The sequence below is a fragment of the Muntiacus reevesi genome, chromosome 3, assembly GCF_963930625.1.
Source record: "Muntiacus reevesi chromosome 3, mMunRee1.1, whole genome shotgun sequence".
Lineage (NCBI taxonomy): Eukaryota > Metazoa > Chordata > Mammalia > Artiodactyla > Cervidae > Muntiacus > Muntiacus reevesi.
In genome coordinates this window covers 231115640-231142709 of record NC_089251.1, presented here as the reverse complement: position 1 = coordinate 231142709, position 27070 = coordinate 231115640, and the positions used below count along the sequence as shown (strand labels likewise).

The following is a 27070-nucleotide window of genomic DNA, read 5'->3' as shown; positions in this document are numbered from 1 at the left end:
GTCAGATCTTTCTGTGAACCTACTGTACAGTAATTTGCCACGAGTATGCTCTAGTTTTGACCAAAGATGTTTCAAAGACAATTCACTCCTGGTCAGAGAGGCTTTCTTGCCCCTTAATGTTATTTTGCATACATTGTATATTTTAAATGTAACCTAGAAGTGACAGTGAGCCCTTCTTATCCTTAGATGAGTTGCACAAGGCTAAAGTGTTCCTCCCTATTCCAAACTGAGTATCCCCAACCAGAGACACACCTTTTTTTTCTTTTATATATTAACAGCCTAAATGACAGCTGGTTCTAGCTCTTCAGCTGCTTGCTTAGGAGATCATTTCTGCTGCATATAACATATTTTCCTTACGATTTAAGTCCATTATATGGCCAGATATCTTTGTTTGTTCAAAACTAGAGAGAAGGTTACTTTCCGCATGCAATTTTCAGTATCAGTCAGAATATCTGAACACTGACTTTACATACGACATTGCTTCAGGGTCTACTGAAACGCAATCTGCAGCAGTGGCCACAGGGCTGGAAAAGGTCTGTTTTCATGCAAACAGAACAACTGTATAAAACTTTCTCTGACCAAAAGTATAATGTTAGAGGAAGGTATGAGTACAGGAAAAAATAAAATATTTTTGGTAAATATTTAAGAGGTAAATTTTGACAGGGACTAGAAGGAGCTCAGAAAAGAAGCTCCTTCAATACAAGGAGCTCAGAAAAGTAAGATACAAATGAGGTTTGTTTATATACAAATAACCTGAAAAATCAATCTAAAAATGAGAAACATTCTAGTAAACAGGGTCCATCAATAGAGGATTGATTACATTATGTTCTCTCTCCCTGTCTCTCTCTCTCCCAACCTCCACCACCCCCATTACTGTACTAGAATGGAGGGAAAAGTTTACTTCCTACTGTGTATCTTTTTGTGTTGTTTGCATTTTTACAACATATATGCTTTGATTTTTACTTTTTATGATTTTTTGAGCTGGGCAGAGCTCAGTAGTCTAGAGTTGAACTACTCATACTTTCTGTTCATGATACATTATTCTTATTGGACCACACCTCTTCGTTGTTTCGTTCATGTATTTATTGACTTTTATCCCCATATCCTATTTAATTCCCTTTGCCTCCCCATAAACCATCAGTATTTGTGCTTAATATACATCTTTTGTTTATATGTGACCTTACAAAAGAGGTATTGTTTTGCTTACATTATTTTAAACTCATATAATATTGTCATCTTTGTAGCTTACATTTGTAGCCTGCCAGGCTCCTCTGTCCATGGAATTCTCCAGGCAAGAACATTGGAGTGAGTTGCAATTCCCTTCTCCAAGGGATCTTCCTAACTCAGGGATCGAACCCGGGTTGGAATCAAACCCAGGCTGGAATCAAAGCCAGGCTGGAATCAAAGCCAGGTCTCCCGTGTTGCAGGCAGATTCTTTACCGACTGAGCCATCAGGGAAGCCCCTACATCATTTACTACGCACTATGCTTTTGAGAGCATCCATGTTACTCTGTAATACATCTGACCCAATGCCATGTCCATGCTGCGTACAAGCCATGGTGTGTCCCATCACCATCCAAGTGCGAGGCTCTGGATGACTACACAGGACATGCTTCTGTGAAGCTGGCCCTGAATCTAGCAAGGTTTAGAAAATGTGGTCACACCTGGGATCCACTGAGGTTGGTGAACAAAAGAGCAATGTAATGAAATCAGTGTTTTTAAAAATACAGACCTCTCTTGGGAGTAATTCTGCAGTATGTATGGAAGTTTTAAATGCACTTACCCTTTGACTTAGCAGTTGCACCTCTAGGAATTTATCCTGTAACATGTCCTACACATGAGCAAAATGGCATTTGTTCAAGGATATTCACTGCAGTTTATTTCCACTAAGGAAAGATCAGAGATAGTCTGTCCTCTGTTAACGACCTGGCTAAGGTAATGATGTCTCCTTCATGAACTGCACATTCTCATCATCTTCACGCATCTCAGCATTACACCTGCAGTCTTCATTTCCCTGCCTTGACTCAATCCTAAGGAAACCTGGCCTTGGGGCACTGTTTGTGATTGTGAGATGGAATAAATAAAATTTAAATTCCTAACCAGTAAAAGGCAGTTAAAAATGATAGAACCATTAAAAAGAAAGAAGTATCTTCCCATGTACTTGGAAAGAAATTTTCCTGAGATCCATTTTTCCGAAAAAAAGAAAGAAAAGACAAATGAGCATAATAGTGTGTATGGTATGTGCCATTTTTGCATAAAAGTAAAATGCTATATGTGTATCTACATAGAATATCTGTGGAGGGAAACACAAGAAATGAATGACTGCAGGCTGCCTGTAGGAATGAGAACCCAGGAAACTTACTGCAGTGGGGTGAAGACTTACTTTTTTTTAGACTTTTTAATGCATATCCTTACAGCTTTTGAATTTTCTTACCTTATTCATGGATTACTTTGAAAATATATACATAAATTTTAAGAAACCAATTGACTTGAAAGGAGGAAGAGAGCCCTTGAGAAAGGAAGAGAAAGCCATTTTTGCCATTAGATAGTAGGTGGTCAAGCGGCACAGGTCAAGAATACATGAATAAATGCTGCTCCCAGAGATGGCTGTCAAAAGAAAAGGATAAAGAACTCCCACCCATAAACCTGAGGAATCTATGGATTTGAAATTAATTCAATTATTGAACCAGCAATAAAGGAACAATTTTATTTTCAAATATTAAGGAAGTAAGAAACAGAGGGAGGAGGGGTAGGAGGCAGGGAGTAGGAGAAGGAGGGAGAAAATTCAACTGGTAACAGCATGAAGCATGTCCAAGGAAACCAGGGGTTTCCCAGGTAACCCAAGAAGTGTGCTGATAAGGGTCTGCATGAGGTAGGAGAGAGGGATGGGAGCAAGAATCAGTACCATTTTAAAAGGGGGGAATCAGATGCAGTGACTGATTGGACCTGCTGGAGGACTAGGCATGAGCATATCGCAAGCAGAAGGATTTGGCAGTGACAATTTTCTAGGAAAAATTGCTGCATTCTCAACATCTGCATGCATCTGAGAATTACACCTGGATTCTTCATTTCCATGCCTTGATTTTAATCCTTAGGAAAGTAGGCCTTGGGGTACTACTTGTGATTCTAAAATGGAGTAAGTAATGATTTAATTCCCAGCCAGTAAAGGGCAATCCAAATGACTGGCTCCACCATTTCCCCAGGGCTAGTTTGTAACCTGGGACAGAAATAAGCTGTGTGTATTAAATCAATACAATCACTCACAAGTTGAAAAAAAAAAAAGTCATTGCTTTGGTGGCTATGCATCCTATGAACTATTTCTGTTTCTTAATGGTTTACTTTCTTCAGCTTTAAGCTTGGCCAGACTTCCACAGTGAGCCAACAGCAACCAGGGACTAGATGCCTTGAGCAAGTGTCCCAAGGTGCCATGATGCAAATTACAAGCTCCTGCCTACCCCATGGGACTGTCACAAAGATCAGGTTTCCTAAGAGACATGATTGTGTAACCTCTCACGGCACTCCCTGCTTTCTTCCTCTCGGCCCTTGCTCATCAGAGTTTGGGAGCACGGTAGACTAGGGGAAGTGTCAGGGTATGCCATCTGGTGATCTTTCCATGTTTAACCATGCCAAGGGGGAAAGCACGGCCTGCCACAGCATCTCTGATGTGAAACAGGGTTAATATAGAGTGTATCTCCGAAACACAATGATAACTGTATTTGTCATGATGTGTCACTCAGAACTAGCAAAGGAGGAGGGTTCTGCCTGCCTGATAAGCCGTGTCTCCACAGATCCCAGACACCCCACTTCCCTGTCTCTCTTTGACCCCTCAATTCCTGCTGCTCCCTAAAATAGACCTTCCCAAGGCTCTGCCCTCAGCTCTCTGGGATTACCTCCATATCTATATTCTTACCTTCCAGTCCTGAGCAGCTGAAGCCCAACTCACCTTGGAGCCTTGATTTCTTCAGATCTAGATGACAGCTACCTAGTAAGGTTCTGCCCTGACTTATCTCAGTCAGTATTTCCAGAAGTGAACACTTGACCCCACTCTTTAGTTCCCATCTTTTCTCCTGACTTCCCTACACTACACCACTCTTCTCCCAGTCACTTAAGTTACTTGTTCTTCCATAGGTTACTAAAATTGTAGCCTAGATATCTTTATTCCTTCATCTCTTAGATTCATTTTCCTTCTTCCTGCCTTGCCTCATGCTAGAGACCTCATCCTAATTCAAGACCTCATTGCTTCACTGCTCCCATTGTATTCACTTCCTGGGTGAATTCCCCTACTTACAATTTCTTTTACTTCCACTTCTTTGACACACTGTTGCCAGATCATCTCTTCAGATGCTCCGATCTTTTATCTACTCAAAAAAATCTTTGGTGGCTTCCCTTGCTACTGAATTAATACTAGTCCAACAAACTAAGGATGGGTCCTTCAAATTTTTCATATGGCTTTTATTGGTGATTCAACCACTGATGGTGAATTTCTCTAAATTTTCCTTAAACTTTCATATTTTCATCTTATAGCACATTCTAGAGTAAAAAGTTCTCTAAATTTACTGTTCGGGGGTAAAACAGCTTCTCAATGTGTGTTTTTCATTTGCAAGCAAAATAAATACTATTTAAACTGATTTAAAAAATAAAAGGCAACTTATTGCATAAGGACAACTTACTGACTCATATAAATGCAAAATCCAGAATTTGTTCTAGTTAGGCATGACTGTCATACCAGGGACAGCTTCTCTCTCTTGTACAAGCAAGATAGCTATAACAATACCAGCTGTACATTCAACCTGCTTGACACCCCCCCCCCCCAAAAAAAAAAAGTTTCAGTTTATAACTCTGGAAAGAAAGTTCTGGTAAGGATTTTGATTTCCCTTGCTATGGTTACATATTGTCTTTAATTAAGCACAATGGTGAGGGAAAACATTTGGGTAGACTTATCAAGGTATTGGTTCTCTACAGAGTAGAAGACTTGTAACAGAAAGGGTATAAACTGTTGGGAGACACACACACATCCTACATGCCTTTCCCTGCATGTAACAAAACACCTAATTCAAAGGGGCTTAAACAATAAAGAGCCTGATTTATCTTACCTAACCAAAAATCTGGGTGGAGAAAATTTCAGGATGGCACAATGTATCTTTTTATCTTTCTGCTGGGTCATCCTCTGTCTCCCTGCAAGTCACCAGATGCCTGGGGCAGCTCTAAGCAGTATACCTCACAAGACGGTGTTACAAGCAGGAAAGAAAGGGCAAAAGAGACACCGTCTTTCCCAGAAGCCCCTGGCTGACCATTCTTTCTGTCACTGGCAGGAACTGTCACAAACCCACCCCAGCTCAGTCCTTGGAAAGGGGAATGGAATAACTGGCTTAATGCATACAATTTGTCCCTGGAGCTAGGTAGACTCTCAGGAAGATAAAAAGTAAACTAGTCATTGGTGGGTCACTAATAATGTTTGCCATTAGATCATACTTCTTATTTGATTCCTGCCACCTGTTTAAATTTTTAAATTTGTAGTGTTTCTCATGAAGTTTTAGATTGCCTTTTTATTTTGAATCATAATATTTCAGAGTTCAGATGAACTTACGTCATCCAGTTGAGGGCTTTTCAACGTTTTTTATTCCAGACTTGTAAGCCATCAAACAAATGCAAATAAACGGGAGAGGTTATAAATGAGCTGGTGAAGTGTGGAAGCCAGGTAAAGAAGGTGAGTTCCCCCCATTTCCCCCACCCACCAACCCCGCCTCCCCCCACCCCGCCCCGCCTGCTGCTGGCTAGTGACCCTGAGACACTTCTGGAATGCAATTTTAAAACCTCATCTCTCCTCTAGTTCTCTTACTTTAAGGAATGGAGGTCCTAAGAAGTAAAATGATTTGCATTTGCTCCCCCATATGTTACTAAGACTGTAGTCTAGATTTCTTTATTCCTTAATCTCTTTGTATCTCTTACATCTTTATAATTCTGTATTGTATTTGTCTTCAAATTTTGCTTTGTATGCACCCGGTTAAAAAAAAAATCCTTAAAAATAAATCTTGATGTAGAAGTCTCACCTTATTTCAGCAGTTTGTTATGCTCCTCCTTTAACCCCAGTCTTGATACACAGTATTCCTGAGCTACACAAGAAGTATTCCTGGTGTAACTACACAGTGTTTTATTCTGTTGTAGGCAGGAGAGTGGCTAAGCAACGGAATATTAAGCATGATACCACTTGTGTTCCAACTTTGCCTCTAACAGCCTCAGTTTTTCTCATTTGTTAAGCTGAAGTAATTAGAACACCTACTTCACTGGGTTGAAGTTCATAGGCAATGTACTTACATAGCCCAGCACATAGCAACTGCTATGTGTTTACTGTTATTTCTCAGTCATCCCCTTCCCCCCGTATTCTTTCTGGCCTTCAAAGATCCTATAAACTGCTGGCAATTTCCCTCTCAGAGATAAAGGGGCAAAAATGCCTGAATCCAGGGTCTCCTATCTTATGTTTAGGCTCATTTCCATGAATGCATTTCCTTCACTTTACTTTCTCCTCCTCATATAACTTCACTGTATGGTTTGCAATTTTACTTTCCGTGGAAAGGAAGGGTAACATACTGTGGAGTGTAAAAGAGTCCTGGGATCAAGTTTCTCACTATCAAAGAAAGGACACCTTACAGATTCTAGGTCACTTGTCAAGAATCACCAAGGTTCCAAAGATGCCTGTTCACATCTCATAGTTCCAATATACTTGGATCTAAGTGCAGTTCGCCTTCACCGCTCCGACAAAACTACTCCCAATCCCTGACAGTTACCCCATGTATTTGCCTGAATTAGCTAAGATAAGAAAAGTAAAACAGGAGTGGTTGTTTTAAAACATCTAAACATCTGAAGACACAACTAAGTAATTGTGTAATTTTGTGTCTACATATTAATAAAATTTTTATTTGCATTTACCGAGGACGACTTCAGAAGACAGAACCTCCCCTCAAGGTTCAACAGAACTAAGTATAATGAGCTTTTTTGGGGAAATGTTAACTCAATATTTATAGTTATTTAATTTAAAAACTCCACTGCTTTTTCTGATGTTGACTTAAAAACTTTACACTTTGGTAACAGAAAATTTCTGACTCATTGCACGCTGACAAATCTACTCTAGTAAGGTGTGGAAATCCACCTCCAGCAAGAGCATTGGTGGTTCAGTGGTAGAATTCTCGCCTGCCACGCGGGAGGCCCGGGTTCGATTCCCGGCCAATGCAACGTGATGTTTTCCTTTTTCCCACACGTCTCAGCTCCTCAAAACGAGTTCATTAGAAAGTTAGAAACGGTCATTTTATGCAAATAAATATGACAAGCATAGTTTCTCGTTGGAGTTTCTCGTGGAGCAATTAAAATGGCTCATTCCCTGAGGCGCGCCATATTTTGAGACTTTCTTTTACATATTTTTAGGGCGCTTAGAGTACACATGTGAAATGTAATGGGCCATACATTTACTATATTATATGGATTAAAAAAAAAGAAAAAAACACCCTCGGCTGTTTGGAGATGCCGGGGATTGAACCCGGGACCTCACACATGCGAAGCGCGCGCTCTACCACTGAGCTACATCCCCCAGCCGAGGAATCCCTTCCTGTTATAGGTATTCATTCAGGCTAGCGCTAGACCGATGGCTCTGATTAAGTTTCGAGACTTTATTTTGGTGAGAGCTTCCGCGGCATCCTCTTTTCTACCTTTGCCACTTCTTTTGAAACTGTTTCTGAGACGTATCAGAACTTCATGCGACCAGCGTTGTGGGGCGCAAACCTGACTGGCTCTCGAGCACTCCTGCGAGGCGCCTAGAGCCCGAACCGAAACCCTGCTCCCTGCCCGGCGGCGGGGCGGGACGTCCCGGCGCAGAGCGCCAGCCCGAGCCCGACTCCGCCTCGGCTTACCGCGCAGGCGCCGCAGAACGCGGAGGTGGGGGCGCACCCGGCGCTTTGTCGCGGAGAGGACCCCCCAGTGCGGGCTCCGAGGGAGCTGGCGGGAATCGCCGCGAGCGCTGTCCTGGTGCCAGAGGAGACCTGCTCCTGAAGCAGAGCGGTGGGGACCTCTGTGCGCTGCCGACAGCCTTTCGGATTTACCTGCACAACCGCCCTGCCCCCACCAAAATGAACCCACATCTCAGGAAAACGTGTGCACGCCAAATCCCCATAAACTGGCTTTGTGGGGGCTACAGCCAACTCTTGTAGGAGAAAATCACTTAACAGCATGCTTTTTATGTGGGGTCCAAACTGAAAGAAAATGACACCAACACCCTCTTTGTAGCTTAATTGTACATAAAGGGTAAGGTCGATGGGAAGTACCTCCTCATGATGCACTTTTCTCTCCCGTATTTACACCTTGGACCCATCTGACTGATACGCTGTGATAGAAACACATAAGTCCCACGACACTACTTCCCTGTGTCCTCTGAACTCTTCTAACCGCTAATCCTACCCCCGGCCCCAAAGGAAGAAATGTACCCCAGTCGTGTTTCCTTGAAATAACCTCTCTCTGGTTATTTGAGTGCTAGGTAATACGTTGGACTAAGTTACCTTATAATGAAATGATCTGTTTGATCCTTCCCAGTGCAGTTTAAACTGGTACCACCCCAAGGAAGCGAAGACTGAGTGGTAAAAGCCTCGGGTGCCCTGATGGGAAAGAACAGGGGAGCGATTTTGTGTCGGGGGAACTGGGCTACCTTCTCTTCCAAATGACCTGTAAGGCTGACCCAAAGGGCACACGTTGAGGGCCTAGAATTTCCAATGCTTTCTGTTGCGGTAGAGCGCCCCTCGTAAAATGAAAAGCCAGCAGGCCAGCAGCCAGAGCAGAAAAGCAGAAGTTTCAAAATAACTCTGGGTAAACCACAAGTTTCATAATCAAGTCCTAGATTAAAAATAAATAAGTTACTGTGTTTGCTTACAGTAATTTCAACAAATAATGGCTCATAATCAGATTTTGTTTTTAATGAGAACAAGCCAGAACAAGCCACATACTGATCTAATATGACTTCAATGCAGAATGTCTTTAAAAAAAGATAAAAGCCACGTCACTGAACCGTCATTAAGGAACTCCGCTCCAAACGTAAACATTTCCAAACCAACCCCTGTTTTCCATCCAGAGTCACTAGAACATGAACCTCTTCAGCTGACTGAGTCAAGAAACAGAGAACCATTTTTCACCAACCAGGGTTTTCACCAATGCAAATGACAAGTGTAATATTCAGTTAGTTGTAAAGGAAGCATATTTGCCTTTGGTGACCTCACCTTGACATCCTCTTTAGGATCCCTTCCTCATATTAAGACTTCTTTCTCCATCATCTGAGGCACTTCCTTTCTGGGACTTCGTTCTTAGGCAAGAAACTTTGTTCTTAAGGTTCACAGCTAAGCCCAAAGAAGGCTCCTTCTAAATTGTTCATTCCTCCTATTTATTCTACTAGTCCAGGACATAACTTGGTGAATTGGGTAAAGAAAATTAAGTCAAGCTCTAAAGCCAAGAGAGGATGTGAAATTGATTTACTGGCCTGGCATAACCCAACAGAAAGATGGCTTTTTCAGCCACTGTAGTGGGTGGGAAAGATGAGATATGGCACACTTTAAATTAGGGAATACCTTGGATCCCATTTATTCTGTATGCAAATAAGACTGCCCCTGCTCTGCTTATAAATGAAGATAGGCTGACCAAGTGTCCAAAATCATGGAGTATTAAAAAGTATTTAAAAAGTATTTAAAACTTATATTTTCCACCTTCCCCACATTTCTCGGTTGGGGACAAGCTTTCCCCAAATTTTCCATTCTCAGTCTCTCTGTCACACATCATGCATACACCCCCCCTTCACAACAATCGACCTTACACCCCCACTTTGAGGCAGGTGACTTTTATCTCTGGTACAGTTTCCATATTTCCTTTCACATTCTTGCTTCAGCTCCTGGCAATCTTTGTCCAACAGGTATAGAGCATCTTTCCCTCCAAGTTGACAACAAGTTAAGATACTTGTTCCCAGGCCAAGCAGCAGTTCTTACTCCTATCAGCACATCAGAATTACTTATAAGAGTCTTGGAAAAAATGCTGATACTTGCTCGAGCCCCTCCCAACCAATGAAGTCAGAATTGCTAGGACTGGGTGTAAGCATCAGTACCTTTTTAAACTTCCAGGTTATTCCAAGGTGCTGCTAAACCCAAGAGCTAGTACTTAAGGTCTATTTTTTCATGACAACAACAGATGTCTAGTGATGGTTTTAACTAACCTTACTGTGTTAGTCATTTCACAAGATACACATATATCAAATCATGTCATGCACTTGAATCTAGTACAATATTATATGTTAATTATATCTCAGTAAAACCGGGGAAAAACCCAAGAGATGTCTATCACCAGACCAGTGGCTCTCAAACTTGGCAGTACATTGAAAGCACCTGGCAGGCTTTAAAAAAACTCTGATGCTTGAATTCCATTCCTAAATATACTTATTTAATTGGTCTGAGAGTGGTCTTGGCATAGGAATTTTAAAAGGTGATTCTAATATGCAGCCAAGGTAGAGAACCGTAGTGTTCAAGTAAGTACACGCTTTCTCAAGATCTTTACCCAATTATTTGAGCAGTCAAGCTTGCTAAAATTCTGACAGTAGAGGACTACTCCCTGCCCAGGGGCTCCCACACTGGGAAGCTGGCATTGCTAGAGGATGAAAGAAACCATCTCAGTCCAACTTCTCCTCCCTGTTTTCCTTCACATAAAATAAAACTGGTGGAGGCAGGCGTTCAAGTGCTGAAAACAAACATGCCTTACCCTTGCATATCCTGTCTCCTCTAACCACCCCCACATCACATGAATGAGTTCTTCCAAACAGCTGTCCCTGCTGATTTGCTGGCCATTAGAAGGGCTCAAGATGAGACGGAGAAAGACTAGGCGTGGAGTAATCTACACCCGGCATCTGGGATGGCCCTGTGCTCGTGGCTTCCTGGATGAAAAAGGAGCGCTTTACTCAACACCTAAAGGAACAGGCAGCTCTTTGAAATACATTCTTTTGCTTCTCAGGGTCATAACTATTAGTAAATCTTCATCACCACAGTTAATTATCATTAATAACAACCCAAGGGCCAAAAGAAACTACTGGTTACATTTAATTCAGAGACAGTTAATAAACATTACTCTTTTCAATAAGTACCCCCAATGTGAAAAATTATAGTGATCATAATTTACATTTAGAATTAGAAGTGTTTATTGAACAGTGTTAGATTCTACTTGGAAAGATGCACATTCTATAATTTAGATTTTCGTTACAAATAGATGGAAACAGAAGGAGGTACATGTTTAAGATGACATTTAAGAGGAAAGAGATGTTACAGAAAGCTCATACTTCTGGAAACTCAATGGTCAGTTTCAGAAAGGATGTTATAGGCCTACACAGAGAAAAAAAAACATTTATCTGTATGGGATATGAAAGATTTTTCCAAACTTAAATTATCTGCTCAACCACAGGAATCCCTGTAGTCTTATACTGGCCTATCCACAAAAGCTGGAAATAGGATACATATTCTTTTGTGGAGGTCTCTGACTGAGGTCTTATTTTACAAACTAGTTAGGCCCCTGGAGATTAGGTATAATAATTTATTCTATATGAACTCCCCATAGCATCAAGTACTCACTGAGCTCTACTGAGGCACATGATACATTCTGGCTTTACAATGTCAAGTGGGAAATTGGTAAAACGGGTGTTTAAGGGTAAATGGACATACAGGATTCTATTGCACTGATAAAGATATTCTAAAGGATATTCTAAAACTGGATTATGGTGACTGTTGCACAACTCAATAAAATTAACCAAAATTATAATACTTAGTTTGGCAGTTAAAACGGTTGAGTTTTATGATATGTAAATTAGAGCTCAATAAAGCTTTAAAAGAGGGGGTGTAAGGAAACAGAATGGGCCAGCAATGGAATAAGATTAATGTGACAATAAGAAGTTATACACACAGATTGCATAACTGATCTGAAAAAGAAAACAGATGATGCACAAAAGAGGAAAAGTGGAGAATGAAAGGGAATGATTTCCTGTGATGTAGAAAGGAACAGTTGTTACACAGATAGGGAAACTAATGTTTCCAATAATTGTTACAAGGATAGGGAATGAATAGCATTTAGATAAATGTTATGGGGAGCTTCAGAAAGAATTCCATAGTGTTGCAAATATAGATGTATATACTGCACGAATACAATAATAATATAAAAATAGGACCCTGTACATATTTGTTAATGCAAAACATCTCTGATATTAATTCACTATGGATTTACTTACAGATATATTGAAAATTGGGATTATGAGAGAAGGAGGTGTCTAAGATAATTCCCAGTATTCTGGCTTGAAAAATTACATGCATCATGTAACATTACCTGTTTCATTCAATGAAACAGGAAACATGGGAGGGAAAGTGAACTTTATAGGTAGTCATTAATTCCATTTTTATTCTGTTCAAATTGGGATAATTCATCTCTCCCAATTGGAATTTTAAATGGATACTTAGATGATGAATTTGGAGACAAAAGAGAGGTTTTGTGTTGAAATATATATTTGAGAAATACTAGTGTAGACAAAACAAAGTCATGGATTGGATGAGGCTATTGAGGGAGAGAGCAGAGAATGAGACAAGAAAGGACTGACGGTCTGGCTTTGAGAACCCTAATAAGTAAAGACTGAGAAAGGAGAATGAAAAGGAACAGCCAGTGATACAGAGGAAAGGCATAATAAGATTTCAGAGATCTCAATGAGAAAAGAATGTTTCAATACAGAGTTAAGCTGAGAAATCAGGTAAAATTTTGAAGATAAAAAATGTCCCTCAGATTTAGTGACATGGAAGTCATTCATTAACTTTAATAACAGTTATTTCACAGAAATCAAATGTTAATTCTTCTAATATATGCCATGCGATTCACAGTTACTCTCTCTGGGAAGTTTTCTTGTTTTCTAGTGAAAGAGCTCTGTCAAACTCTTTACTTTTAATACCTAAACGTAAAGAAACTATTTCTTTTGAAGCAAATTCATTTGGAAATTCATGAGATCCTAGGAATCAAGAAAGGACAAGAGACACAACTACCTTTAATCACAAAAAAGTTTGCAAATATTCTTTTCTGGTCTTAAAAAAGATCACATTTACTCATTTACGTATTCATTCACTCAGTGAGCATCTATTGATCACATGCCATATGTCAGGCACTATGCCTGGAACTGGGGCTAAAAAGGGACAAAGTTAGCAATGCCCTAAGCTGATGTGCTTAGAGGTAAGGGAGGAAGCAGCAAACATAAAGAAAGCATCGATTATGCAATAAAGGCTATGGAAGAAGGAACTAAGGGGTTCCCTGTAAGCACAAAAGAGGAACACACAGTCAGACCAGGGGATCAGGGAAGGTTTCTGTGGAGACTTTAAGTATGAGCACCAGTTAGCTAGTGAGGATGGGGGTGGGGGATAAGGAAAACGAAGAACAAACTAAGTAGGGGGACAGAATACAAAATGACGTCGAAGCCAAGAGGGTCATAAGCCTTTCAGGAATAGAATATATTTAGCGGGGGGTGTGTGCTCTGTTGTGGAACATGGCAAGAAGGAAGCTGGAAAGTAGACAAAGTCTACTTTACACAAGGTCTTGTAAATATCCTAAGAGCATAGAGAGCTGTGAGAAACCATGCAGAGTTCTACAGAGGGAAAAAAACATGAGTTTTATTTTTAGCAAAAGCATTCTGGCCTTAGATTGTAGAGCATATGGAGTGGGTCCCAGCAGGAAACAAGGAAACCACTGGAAGCTTCCTTCTGGCCTCAAGCAATGGAATAATAGACTCAGGCAAGAAATGATGATCTAGAGTTGCATTCTACAATATAGTAGCTACTAGCAATATATGTCTATTGAAATATGGCTAGTGCAAGTTGAGAAGGTAAAATATCTCATTAGTAGTTTTTTTCATGATGACTATGTGTTGAAATGATAACATTTTAATATACTGGATTAAGTAAAATATATCATTAAAGTAAATTTCACTTTCTTTTTACTTTTTGTCATTAGCAGTTCTATTGGACAGCACTGATTCTGAGACTTTGTATTGGAAATGGAGAAGGAGAAAACTGAATGAATAAAGAGATATTGAGGAAGTGGGTTTGACAGAACTTTCAGAATCAATTGGACAACAGAGAAAAGGAAAAGAAAGGAATAAATGATTCCAAAGTTTCTGACTTGAGCAACTAAATGAAAGAATGGTAGACTGAAGAGAGTCGAGGAATAAGAAAGTTTCTTTGCTTTGTTTTTATTTTAAGGTAGAAGGAGATTCAGTATGTTTGAGTGAAAATATGGAGTCAGAAGAGAGGGAGACAATAAAGATATAAAAGAGTGAAGAGTGGTTAATAAAGATGAGATGTTCAAGAAACTGAAAGACTTGAAATATTTGGGCTTCCACAGGGACATTAATTCACCTCAAGAAGAAGGTTGAGGCCTGGGTGGAGTAGGCAGTGAGCCCAATGCACATCTTTAAGAAATGAAGGGACTTTCCTGGTGGTCCAGAGGCTAAGATCTGCGTTCTCAATGCAGGGGGCCCAGGTTCAATCCCTGTTAGGGAACTAGATCCCCCACGCCACAACTCAGAGTTTGAAGGCCACAATGAAGATCAAAGATCCAGTATGCCACAGTCTGGTCAAATAAATAACTATTAAAAAAAAAAGAAATGAACAAGGGGTTAGGGGTTGGTGATGGGAATGAAGTAGATTTATAGCATAGTAGTTATCCAATAAATATTAGTTTCTTTAAACAGTTCACATACAAAGTAATAATTCTATTTTGTAATTTCACATTAGAATATTTCATGTTTCTTTTCACACACACATGTAAACACAATAAATATCTACCCCTTTTCTCTCTCTCTCAACAAACACACACACACACATTTACATATGCTCCCCACTACAGATATACATTAATCCAGTCTTCTAGACAAAAATGTTACAGAAATTGGAAAAATCCCCTGAAGGAGGGCATGGTAAGTCACTCTAGCATTCTTGCTTGGAGAATCCCCATGGACAGCGGAGCCTGGTGGGTTGCAGTCCATGGGGTCACAAAGAGCCGGACACAACTAAGTCACTAAGCACAACACAGTTATAGAAATTGGAGGTAAATGTGTTAAATTGTGCAATTTCTTTTAGTGATACAAATAGAAAAAAAAAATGATGTACCATTTCTTAGCATTATTAACAATAGAAACTTCATAAATGTGCTCAAAAAATAGCTTCTAAAGGTGAGAGGCAGGCCATGCTGGGAGATGCTGAAGAAGCATCTTGAGACAGATTTCTATACTGAAAAGAGTGCTGAACAGGAGTCAGAAGACCTGGTATCCCCAAAGTGGGCAAGGGAGGGTGGGAAGAACTGGGGGGTTGGGACTGACATGTAGACACCACTATGTATAAAACAGATAACTAACGAGAACCTACTGTATAGCACAGGGAACTCTACTCAATGATCTGTGGTCTCCTAAATAGGAAGGAAATCCAAAAAAGAGGGGATCGATGTATACACAGAGCTGATTCACTTTGTGGTACAGCAGACACTAACACAACACTGTAAGGCAACTGTACTCCAGTAAAAATGAAAAAACAAAGAGGGCCTGGTGTCCAAGCAGACTGGTCATTCACGTGTCTGGGGCAAAACACTTAACTTTGGTGAATCTCCACCTTCTCATCTGTAGAAGACAGATGGTTTTTATAGCTTCTACAACTCAATAGGGTCTTTGTGAGGATTCAGTAAGAGAATGTACCGAAAATTCTTCTGTGACTTGATAAATGCTCATATAAGTTATCTTGACCTAGTTCCAATAAAAATTTATCACAGTCACTACAGTACTGATAATATTCATATTCATAATGGGGAGTTATGAACTGAGTCAAATTTACAATTGCTTAAGGATGGTTATACTACTTGTTTACTGATTATTGATCATTCTGAGCTTTCATGGGATTTCTTTTCTTGTTTAGAGGAAGTGCCAAAATATATCACTTCTTTTAGATTTCCGTAAAAGTGTGGCCCTTGAGTCATCTTATCCGAGTCACCTGAAATATCTGTTTAAAGCACAGTTGCCTGAATTCAACATCCAGAGATTTGGCCCTTTGGGCTAAGACTCAAGAACCTGTATTCAAGTGTGACTCTACACACTATAAAAAATTTTAGAACAACTTTGTTGAGACACAGTTTATCCATTTACGGTGTACAATTAATTGTTTTTTTGTATATTCACAAAGTTGCACAATCATCACCATAAAATCTAAAGTCTATTGGGTTAGTTAAAAGTTTCATGGAGGTGGCTGTTCTGTGGGCCCAAGTTTAAAGAGCCCTCCCCTACCCCCAGTATAGTGACAAATAAAAGAATTTTTGCATGCTATCAGACTGCTCTGCTGGTCTGCTTTCTGAGCACTAGTGGCCCCTTCTTAAACAAATCTCCATTTTACAACAGGGTTAGGAGATAGTATACAGAGAACATGCAACTGTTGCACGGCCAAGTTGCTGAGCATGATCAGAAAGCGTCTACAAGGGGAAAAAAATCATGATTAGGCTAAGGCTCCTCTCAGCCCCTCTTCAGGTTATGAGACTGATGCGCTGCCTACTATGTTAAAAGGGCAGATCCTTTAGGCCCTCTTAAGGCCTGCATTCTGTTCTAAACGTCTTTTTCTCTTAAGAACTCAGGATCAATGCAACTTCCTAGTATCCTTAGACAGAGCATGTTGTTAATAGCTTATTGATATTTTCAGTTCGTCAGCTTCTAGAACTCCACTGTTGATTCCGTTTCATCTCTGTTTAATTTGAGGGGAAAGACTTTTAAACAAAAACACTTCATTGTTCTGGTAAATGGTAACCTAAATGGTGACGTGTGAACCAGAAATACTCACGACTTTAGAAGAAGCCACAACTCTAGTTAGGCTGATGTTTTAGGAAGTCTGCAAAGTGCTTTTCTTACTCTATGGGGAGAATAATGTTCTAGAGAAGCATATTTGGAAAGCTAGGTAAGTTTCTTTTCTGGTTTTTACAGAGAGGTCTTCTTATTTAGTTTACAGTGTTGTAAATTTCTTGAGCATCATATTCACTTAAGAGCATTATAGAGACTTCCCCAATGGTCCAGGGGCTAAGACTCTGAACTCTCAATGCAGGGGGTCAGGGTTCTGTCCCTGTTGGGGAATCCCATATGCCACAACTAAAAGCTCATGTGCCACAGCTAAAGATCCCACACGCCGGAAACTAAGACCCACGGCAGCCACACAAATAAATAAATACTTTTTAAAAGAACAGTAAAATATTGCTTTACAAAAAAAAAATATTATATGGGTAAGTGTGTCTGATACACACACACATATCCCCCTGGGCCTCTCTTCTCTTCTGTTGAAACTGATAGTCACTCTAGGGAGGTCATATCAACAACATCTGAATTTGATTTTGAAGATTAAAAACAAAAAAAACCCCACAAACTCTTACAGGGGGTTTAGACCAAACCTTCCTTTTTATAGATGAGAAAACCAAGGGTCAGATCAGATGGTAACTTTGAACTCAAACACCCTTTTCTGCTTTCCTTGGAGTGAGTGGTCATACCTCTAGAGGGAATTGTCTTAAATTAAAGTTAAGAGCTCAATGAAATATGATTTTCAGGGTAAATTCTAAAAGCTGTCATGAAGTTAAGTCCTATTCTGTTAAGAGTCAAGTATTATATTTTCAAGATTATGACATTAAAATGAAAGCAGAATGGAAGTTATGTTTTAAAATTGGTTATCTTCCATTATGCCAAAATAAAAGCAAAGAGCAAGTTAGGTCTTAAAGTTGGGTATTTTCCTCTGCTATATGCAAAGACTGTCAATTCAGTATAAAGCTCAGCTCAAACTATCTATGAATGGTTTCTAAATTCCAGAGACCTCTCTGGGAACATTGTTCAAACAACTGCTGATATTGCCACATATAGATCCCATCTTGATTTAAAGCATGGGCCCCCACAACATTACCCTTGTTTATATGCCTTGAAGCAGCCCCTAGTTCCAGGAAACACTTTGTCATCATGCACTTGACAATTTTTGGTTGCCATCAACCACGTCACAAACTTAACACTCAGCTTTCCCAGTCAGTCTTTCCAGGGACCTAACTCACCTCTGTCTGTTTGGGTTTCCATGCTGACATTTAGGAAAACAACAGCCACTCGACTCAGAAAGCCCTTTGTCTATATTCGCACTAATTTTAATATTGACTCTCCTAAAAGCTTCAAAATATTTTAAGGATTTTTCCCCCCTCTTTTTTTTTTTCACAGGATCGAGCTTCCAACTTGTATTTTTTAAGTGCTTCCAAATTTTTTCTTAACATATGTTGCACAAAGTCTGTCCTATTAACAGAACCCACTCCTCTTCCAAATAGTATAAAAATCCAAAGATTTAGCCTTTCAGTGAGCATTTCTAGGTTGTACCATTAATTTGAGCTTTGTGTTTAGCTCAAATCCATTTGTTTAAATTCAGTTCAGTTCAGTTCAGTTCAGTCGCTCAGTCAAGTCCAACTCTTTGCGACCCCATGAACTGCAGCATGCCAGGCTTCCCGGTCCATCACCAACTCCCGGAATTTACCCAAACTCATGTCCATTGAGTCGGTGATACCATCCAACCATCTCATTCTCTGTCGTCCCCTTCCCCTCTGCCCTCAATCTGTCCCAGCATCAGGGTCTTTTCCAATGAGTCAGCTTTTTGCATCAGCTGGCCAAAGTATTGGAATTTCAGCTTCAACATTAGTCCTTCCAATGAATTACCCAGGACTGATCTCCTTTAGAATGGGCTGCTTGGATCTCCTTGCAGTACAAGGGACTCTCAAGAGTCTTCTCCAACACCACAGTTCAAAAACATCAATTCTTTGGTGCTCAGCTTTCTTTATAGTACAACTCTCACATCCATAAATGACTACTGGAAAAACCATAGCTTTGACTAGACAGACCTTTGTTGGCAAAGTCATGTCTCTGCTTTTTAATATGCTGTCTAGATTGGTCATAACTTTTCTCCCAAGAAGTTAAGCATCTTTTAATTTCATGGCTGAAATAATCATCTGCAATGATTTTGAAACTTGAAAAAATAAAGTCTGCCACTGTTTCCACTGTTCCCCATCTATTTGCCATGAAGTGATGGGACCGGATGCCATGATCTTAGTTTTCTGGATGTTGAGCTTTAAGCCAACTTTTTCACTCTCCTCTTTCACTTTCATCAAGAGGTTCTTTTGTTCTTCTTCACTTTCTGCTATAAGGGTGGTGTAATATCTGCATATCTGAGGTTACTGATATTTCTCCTGGCAATCTTGATTCCAGCTTGTGCTTCTAGCCTAGCGTTTCTCATGATGTACTCTGCATATAAGTTAAATAAGCAGGGTGACAATATGCAGCCTTGACATACTCCTTTTCCTATTTGGAATCAGTCTGGTGTTCCATGTCCAGTTCTAACTGTTGATTCCTGACCTGCATACAGATTTCTCAAGAGGCAGGTCAGGTGGTCTGGTATTCCCATCTCTTTCAGAATTTTCCACAGTTTATTGTGATCCACACAGTCAGAGGCTTTGGCATAGTCAGTAAAGCAAAAATAGATGTTTTTATGGAACTCTCTTGCTTTTTCGATGGTCCAGCAGATGTTGGCAATTTGATCTCTGGTTCCTCTGCCTTTTCTAAAACCAGCTTGAGCATCTGGAAGTTCACGGTTCACGTATTGCTGAAGTCTGGTTTGGAGAATTTTGAGCATTAATTTACTAGGGTGTGAGATGAGTGCATTCTTTGGCACTGCCTTTCTTTGAGATTGGAATGAAAATTGACCTTTTCCAGTTAGGCTCTCCCAAGTCTCTTTTCTATGGTCATCAAAGATTCTGAGTTAAAATCCATTTCTGGAACACCCAGTTTGGTGTTGTATTTGGATGGGGACACATTTCTTTGTACTTGTAAGGGCAGTGAAAAATTTTTGTTAATGAACACAGCAGGATATTTGCTTCTAACATTTTTGAGCAGCTCTCCTTTGCTTCCTCTCTCCACTCAGAAAAGTCTATTTGAAATCAAGATTTGATAAATATATGTGACAAAGTAAGAATTTTAGAGAGGTATTATTGTGTGTGATTAAGCACTTTGATGCTGGGATCAGATTGCCTGGGACTGAATCTCAGTTCTCTTATTTCTTACATGAAAAACCTTGAGACAGTTGCTAACCTTCCTGTGCCTCAGTTTCTGAAAGGAATAACAAAAACTAAGTGGAAACTGAGCAGTAAACACATGCAGATCTCTTAGAACTCAACTTGCCACAGAGAAGTAAGAAATGTTAGCCATTTTTCTATAACTGAATAAAATAAAATAAAATTCACAGATCAGTTACCAAGAATACAGGAACCATAGAATTTGGAGGACACACAAGATCCCTGGGATACATAAATAGGAAAATTCTGGGAGGAATTTGTGAGAAGTTGCTATTTTTTACTTAATGGTTTGAATTTTTACTCTATTGTTTTATTTATTTATTGCCTTGAGAAATATTACTTATTTCCTTGGATTTCAACTTGCCTCATAAAGAAATAATGGGAGGTGGTATTTAAGGACTCAGTCTTTTATGGCTATTACTGTGATCATATTCCATTTTGATATCCATTTCATGATAAGGTTAGGATATGAATGAAACCCATCCCAAATGATTGTGCCTAATCTGAGCCATTATGATTTTGGAATTCTTCTATAACAAAGGTACAGAAAAGATTGGAAAATCTGCAGGGGACAGAGGGCAGGAAGGCTGCTTGCTCTCACCCATCAGGAAGGTCATCTATAAACACTTACCAGACCTCCCATAGACTTGTGGCAAGGCTGGAAGCTGAAACAAATATTTAGAGTGTAACTTAGGATGATTAATTCTTGATTTACCTTGTTTTGGTTAGATAACAGCAATGATCCAGCCATTGCACGGAAACTTGTGCTTATAAAGCTTACCCGACCATTGTTGAACTACTCAAGCTATTCACAAGTCTTCACTTGCTCATTAAAGAATGGTCAGAGACCATGATTTAACAATTCATTAAAGAATGGAAATTAAATAGATTTAACTCTTTGGTGTGAATAAAATATTTACTATACAGATGTATATGCCTGTGTATATGAAGAGAATAGTGATGTCCCTAAAAATTCAGTGTCTAAATAATGATGAAGACTCATTTGGGATATATGAATCCAAATTCATTACATTCTGTGCCCAGGAATTCAGCTATTCTTCATTTGCTGTTTTCTGTTCTCCAGCCCTGCCATCTAGGTAAAGTTTACCTTCCTGGGCAGGTTTTAGGACTTGCATTTCTTTCTCATCTCCTTCAACACTTGCACTATATGAGGCTGTTCATTTAACTGTAGTACAGCTTTACAACAGGTATCCTAGCCTCCATTCCACCTCTCAGACGTCTTCAGATATGCTGTTGGCAGTACCATAGGTGGCATAGGCAACAGACCTCCCAAAGGCACACATCTTGTGTATGTTCAACTACAGTCTATGCCTCCAGAGAGAAGGTTTACAACTAAGGCCAGAGGGCAGACCACCTGCTCTGGGAGGCCCAGAGCACTATGCAGTGATAAGAGGAAGGCCATTGTGACTCCTGGCTTAAACATACACTCTAATGTAAATGCATAGCCCACACTTCACCAGCACTCTGCATCTTTCAAACTAATTGTTGCATTTGGCCCTGCAAATATAGAAACGGATGTATCTGACACTACCTTTAAGGATGGAATAGCCCAAAAAACTGATATTCTGAGACAACAGGGTTAGAAAGAAACAAAACAGCACTTATCATTTGAGGATGACTATTGTCATCTAGAGGATGTCTATTGTCAAAGTGCAAAAAAAAAAAATAGAGAAAAAAAGGGGGAGCCAAGGTGAAAGGACAATTAAATCAGCTGAAAAGGTTTTTTGCCTATAAAATGACCAAGTCCACTATGTAATAAAAACTAAGTGAAATGAAGTGCAAGTTGCTCAGGCATGTCTGACTCTGCGATCCCATGGACTATACAGTCCATGGAATCCTCCAGGCCAGAACACTGGAGTGGGTAGCCTTTCCCTTCTCCAGGGGATCTTCCCAACCCAGGGATCTAACCCAGGCCTTCTGCATTACAGGCAGATCCTCCACCAGCTGAGCCATAATTAAATGACAATTAAATCAGCTGAAATAGTTTTCTGCCTATAAAATGACCAAGTATACTATGTAATAAAAACTAAAGCTCTACATATATGTCAGCTCCTACAGAAAGGGTAAACACTAGCCTTTATAGCTTTGACATTCTGAAATAAGGAGGGTAAAAGTAGTTCTATAGATTTACACAGATCTTAAAGTGAGAAATTTCCAGATAATTAAGTGACTCAGATTTTTACTGGCCTTTAATTTATAATCCCACTCATGGATCCATGGAAAATGTGATATAAAAATTAAAACAGCATTTAATTAGGATAGATCATTAAGTAGGACCATCTGTATTCCATTAATAGAACCCTTGTTTCCATATTTTACCTTAATCTCAGAAATGTGTCAACATGTGTAAGTACCTTTCACTGTTTATTTAGACAGTCAGTGGCATATAATCCAAATTTGTATACATTTATGATTTTAAAAACTAAAAAATAGACTCTCAGAAGCACCTAGGCAGGCTATAGAAAGGAACAAAAAAAACATCTTCATGTGCCTTACAACAACACCCTCCCAAGACAATCGAGAAACATCTAAAGAGATTTAAAGAAAAAAATATCTAAAAATATTTACATTTGGAAAGTTGTCTTTCAGGCATGAGGGAAAAGTAAGAGATTCTTAGGAACACATTGTCTTAGAAAATATCATGCCCTGCAGTTATATTCTGGAGAACTGAGAGATGATTCAAAATTAAGATTTTCAAAATGCAGTAGTGATATGAAAGAACTTGCATAGTTCTCCTTACTTAGTGTGGCTTTCTTTCACTAATCCCATTGAAAATGTGGTATCAGATGAATTCTGCAGTTTTGAAACAACCTTAATCTTCAGTGATGCTTTAACCTGTTCTTTCCTCTTCTTCCTTTCTCTTTTCCAACTACCTGAACAGAAATGTTTATTTGCAAATCTGTACCTCTTGATTTATAATGAACCTCTCTCCATGTTTAGTGATAATCTAAAATAGTATCTGTTGTTCTCTAGTTTTATAACTTGTTTAAAAATGATAAACAACTTCTGGTTAATGATTATATTTGTTTATCTCTGATCCTTCTAAAAATCTCAATAAAATAAACATAAAGGAATTAAAAAAAACTCACAGGAGGAAAGATAATGTGAGAAGAAATTAGCAAAAAAAGGACGTCGACAAATTTGAAAGAAAGAATGCAGATAGATGAATGCTGAGAAGGCTTAAGATTACACCAGGTATCTAAAAAGATGAGAGTAGTGGCTGGAATTGAAAATAGAAAAAGCAGCCATTAGCCTCTCACATCTTCATGCCACACTACCCAGCAACATAGCTACCCACACACATGACCAACCCATTCAAGGAACTATTACCTTCCCAGGCAGGTTCCTGGCTTATGGATGGATTTCTTTCTATATTTGGCATGAATCAGTGAATCATTTTCCAGACAAATTAAACTATAGGGAACCCACACTAAGATATCAGACAATGGAAAGTGAACTCCTGCAAAAAACAGAAAGCACAGGGAATATATAAAATTCCTATAAAATATCAAGAAATCTCAGTTCTGTTCCCTGTTCTGTAACTAGGAGAGATCATCAGATAGGAAACTGGAACGTGTGGTAGGCAGAATAGTGACCACCACCCAAAGATGGACATCTCCTAATCCTCCAATTTTGTGAATATGTTATGTTACATGGCTAGGGGGAATTAAGGTTGCAGATGAGATGAAGGTTGCTAATCAGCTGACCTTAAAGTAAGAAGATTATCTTGGATTATTTGAGTGGCCCAAAATAGAGTGTCTTTTAAATGCAAAAGAGAAAGGTAGAAAAGTAGAAGTCAGAGTTAGAGTTACAAGATGTAAGAAAAACTTGAGCTGCCGTTGGTGGTTTTGAACATGGAAGGGGGCCATGAGGAAAGAAATGTGGTCAGCCACTAGAAAGTGGAAAAGGCAAGAAAACCAACTTCCTGTAGACCCTTTACAAAAAAACACAGCTCTGATTTTAGCCTAGTGAGACCTGTTTAAGAGTTCCGAGCTACAGAACTATAAGATAAATTTATGTTGGCTTAAGTCATTGTTGGTGGGAATTTGCTACAGCAGTCATAGAAAGCTAATAAGAGGGTCTGGCCCAAATAGAAGGTCAACAGCACTGACCTTTGGACAGCTTGGTCCCTCTCCTTTCACCTGCAGCAGTGAAGCCTCAAATCAGCACAACCTTCTCAGTGCACACTGTCCTCTGCCCCTGCATATACATGCACAGAGCCTCCAATGAGCATACAGACCTTCCATCTAGAACCTGAGAGACAGCCTACTATCCCCAGGAATGTGAATGCAACCTCCAAAATGCAAAATAGGAATAAATATTTTTAAGAAATAAAATAGAATGCTGAAGAAACAGAAATGTGGAGGACAGAAAAATTGTGTTTAAAATGTATAACTTATATAATCAGAAAAACAAGTAACACTGTATCCATAAATCAATGAGAGTGTTATCGAAGAAAAAGAAGTAGAGGAAGAATGAAAAAATTAAAAGTACATAGAAATTATAAAACAAGTCAGCAGAATTATTTTAAATTAGTAGAGTGTTTAAGGACTTCCCTGGTGGCCCAGGGGCTAGGACTCTGAACTCCTAATTCAGGGGGCCCCAGTTTGATCTCTGGTTGGGGAACCAGATCCCATATGCTGCAACTAAAGAGTTCACAAGCCGCAACTAAAGATCCTGAGTGCCACAACTAAAACCCCACACAGTCAAATAAATAAAGAAATTTAAAAATATATTTTTGAATTAGTAGAGTGCTTAGAACATAAAGTTGGGGAGGTCACCCCAAGAAAATAATTTAAAAGGCAAAAAGATGAGCTATAGGAGAGGAAAAGTAAGAAAATCAAGCATGCCAACACAGGAAATACAAAATCAGAACAGTAAGAATTTGAGAAGCGAAGGGGAGAAGGGCATATTGATAAAAAGAAATGATCAACGAAACAATATAAGAAAATACCCTGTTACTGAAGAACATGTTTCTGTAGAGTTCTTGGTACAATGAAAGAAAAGAGACAGACATCAAAGCTCATGATCTGATTTCAGAACACCTGAGACAGAGGTAAGAGCTTCCAGAGAGAAAGCAGAGACCACATTCAAGAAAAGGGAACTGCAAACCCAGGATGCCAGAAGAGTGGAGCAATGCCTCTATTATTCCAAGAGAAAATGTTTAGCTTCGAGTTATCTACCCACCCAAACTATCAATTGAATGTGAGTGAATAAATATTTGTCAGACAAGCAAGTTCTCAAAAAATCACCTTCCAAGCCTGATTTGCTCTACCAAATGAGTAAGTACAGTGAAAGAGGGAAAAATTTTCAGAAAATGGTCAACAGAGTGGTGAGGAGGATCCCAGAATGACAGATATGCAGAGGACCTGGAGAGCAGTCGGTCTATGTCCCTGGAACAGAAGCAAGGAAGCCAGCAAGCAACTTGATATGTTTGCCTCTGTTGATGAGTTTTTCACTTAAGTGAGAGTTTGATTTCTAAAAATTTATTTTTAAAATTTGGGGGGTTAAATAATGTTAGGTGTATAGAAAATAAAGAAAACTTGTAATAACAACAACCAAATCAGACAGTAATTAACTCTGGAAGGCAAAGTTATAGAAGAAAGGAAGTGTAATAAAAATAAATTACATATTCATCTATAAACAATATGTATATGGGCACAGAAATACAAACAATTTATGCTAATTTAACCAAAAGTTGTGATATAATAGTATTTGGAGGATGAGAAGGAGAGTGGAAGATTGCTAAATACTCATATTCCAGAGTTGAGAGGTAATAATTTGTGTTTAATACCATAACTACAAATGGCATTAAAAGCACTGAGACACATAACGGGAGAGTCCAGAAGATACAGCAAAAAGAAATGAGAGTGGTTATCTCTAGGGAGATGCACTAGGAGTGGATCTACTAGGAGATAAGAGCAGAGGACTTTTGTGCTTGTATTTATCTTTTAAAAGTATAGGCATATACTACTTTGATTTTAAAAATTAAAATAAAACATGGCTAAGCTATTTACTAAATTGCGAGCCACATTGAGAGAATTATTATATGTAAGCCCCTACTCTCCCTTCCATAAAATAGAGCTACATAGAGCAAGAGTGATCATTTTTATTGCTAGGAAACTTGAGTTATGAGTTTCCACATCTTTAAAACTCATATTGATTACCTGAGTCACTTTTTTTTTAATTGGGAAAGACTAATAATCCATCCAGTGGTAAATATTATCCATCATCTAAGACAAATGAGCATTTCTTTGTTAATTATGCTTAAAACACAAGAATAAATAGCTTTACCTCAACTATATAAAACAAATATTTGATGCATACTAAAACTTAGAGAACATATTTAATGAGATTTCTATTTTTTTTCTTCCTTCCTTCCATCCATCCTTCTTTTTTATTTCACATTTCTGTATTTTCCCATTTTAAAAACATAACTAGATACTTCTCCTGTAATCAAGAAAGGCATATATTAGTTTAAAACTCAATTTAAAATAATATACAAAATTCTGTATGTAACATAATATACACACACGTAAGAGAAAGACAATGTTGACAACACTACATTTTAGGGACAATTATCTTCACTGGAGAAATGAGTCTTTCCTCTCTTCTAATTTTCTATATTTTTAAACCTTCAGTAACAACATTTTAGTACTTCCAGTATTAAGTAAATAACACAAATAACATTTAATGCTGGAAGCTTTTTTCATTTTAACCCAAACTACTTTAATGCAAGCAGTAAGGGTAAGTCTAGGCAACTGCTGTATGCAAGTAGCCAATGGTAAGTGTATTTAGGAAAAACCCTATGAAGGGGACTTGGGGTAATTCCTCCAACTTCAATTCTCCTCCAGCACAT

General features: G+C 39.0%; 1 protein-coding gene and 2 non-coding genes across 3 annotated transcripts in view; 1 reads left to right on the top strand and 2 right to left on the bottom strand.

Annotated features, from left to right (window-relative positions):
• Window positions 1-27070, bottom strand: part of GPD2 (glycerol-3-phosphate dehydrogenase 2) — a 230765-nt gene that overhangs the window by 176199 nt on the left and 27496 nt on the right. The gene's annotated exons all lie outside the window — the stretch shown is intronic.
• TRNAG-GCC (transfer RNA glycine (anticodon GCC)) lies at window positions 7159-7229 on the top strand. The gene has a single exon. It is a non-coding gene; the product is annotated as a tRNA-Gly (tRNA).
• TRNAA-CGC (transfer RNA alanine (anticodon CGC)) lies at window positions 7511-7582 on the bottom strand. The gene has a single exon. It is a non-coding gene; the product is annotated as a tRNA-Ala (tRNA).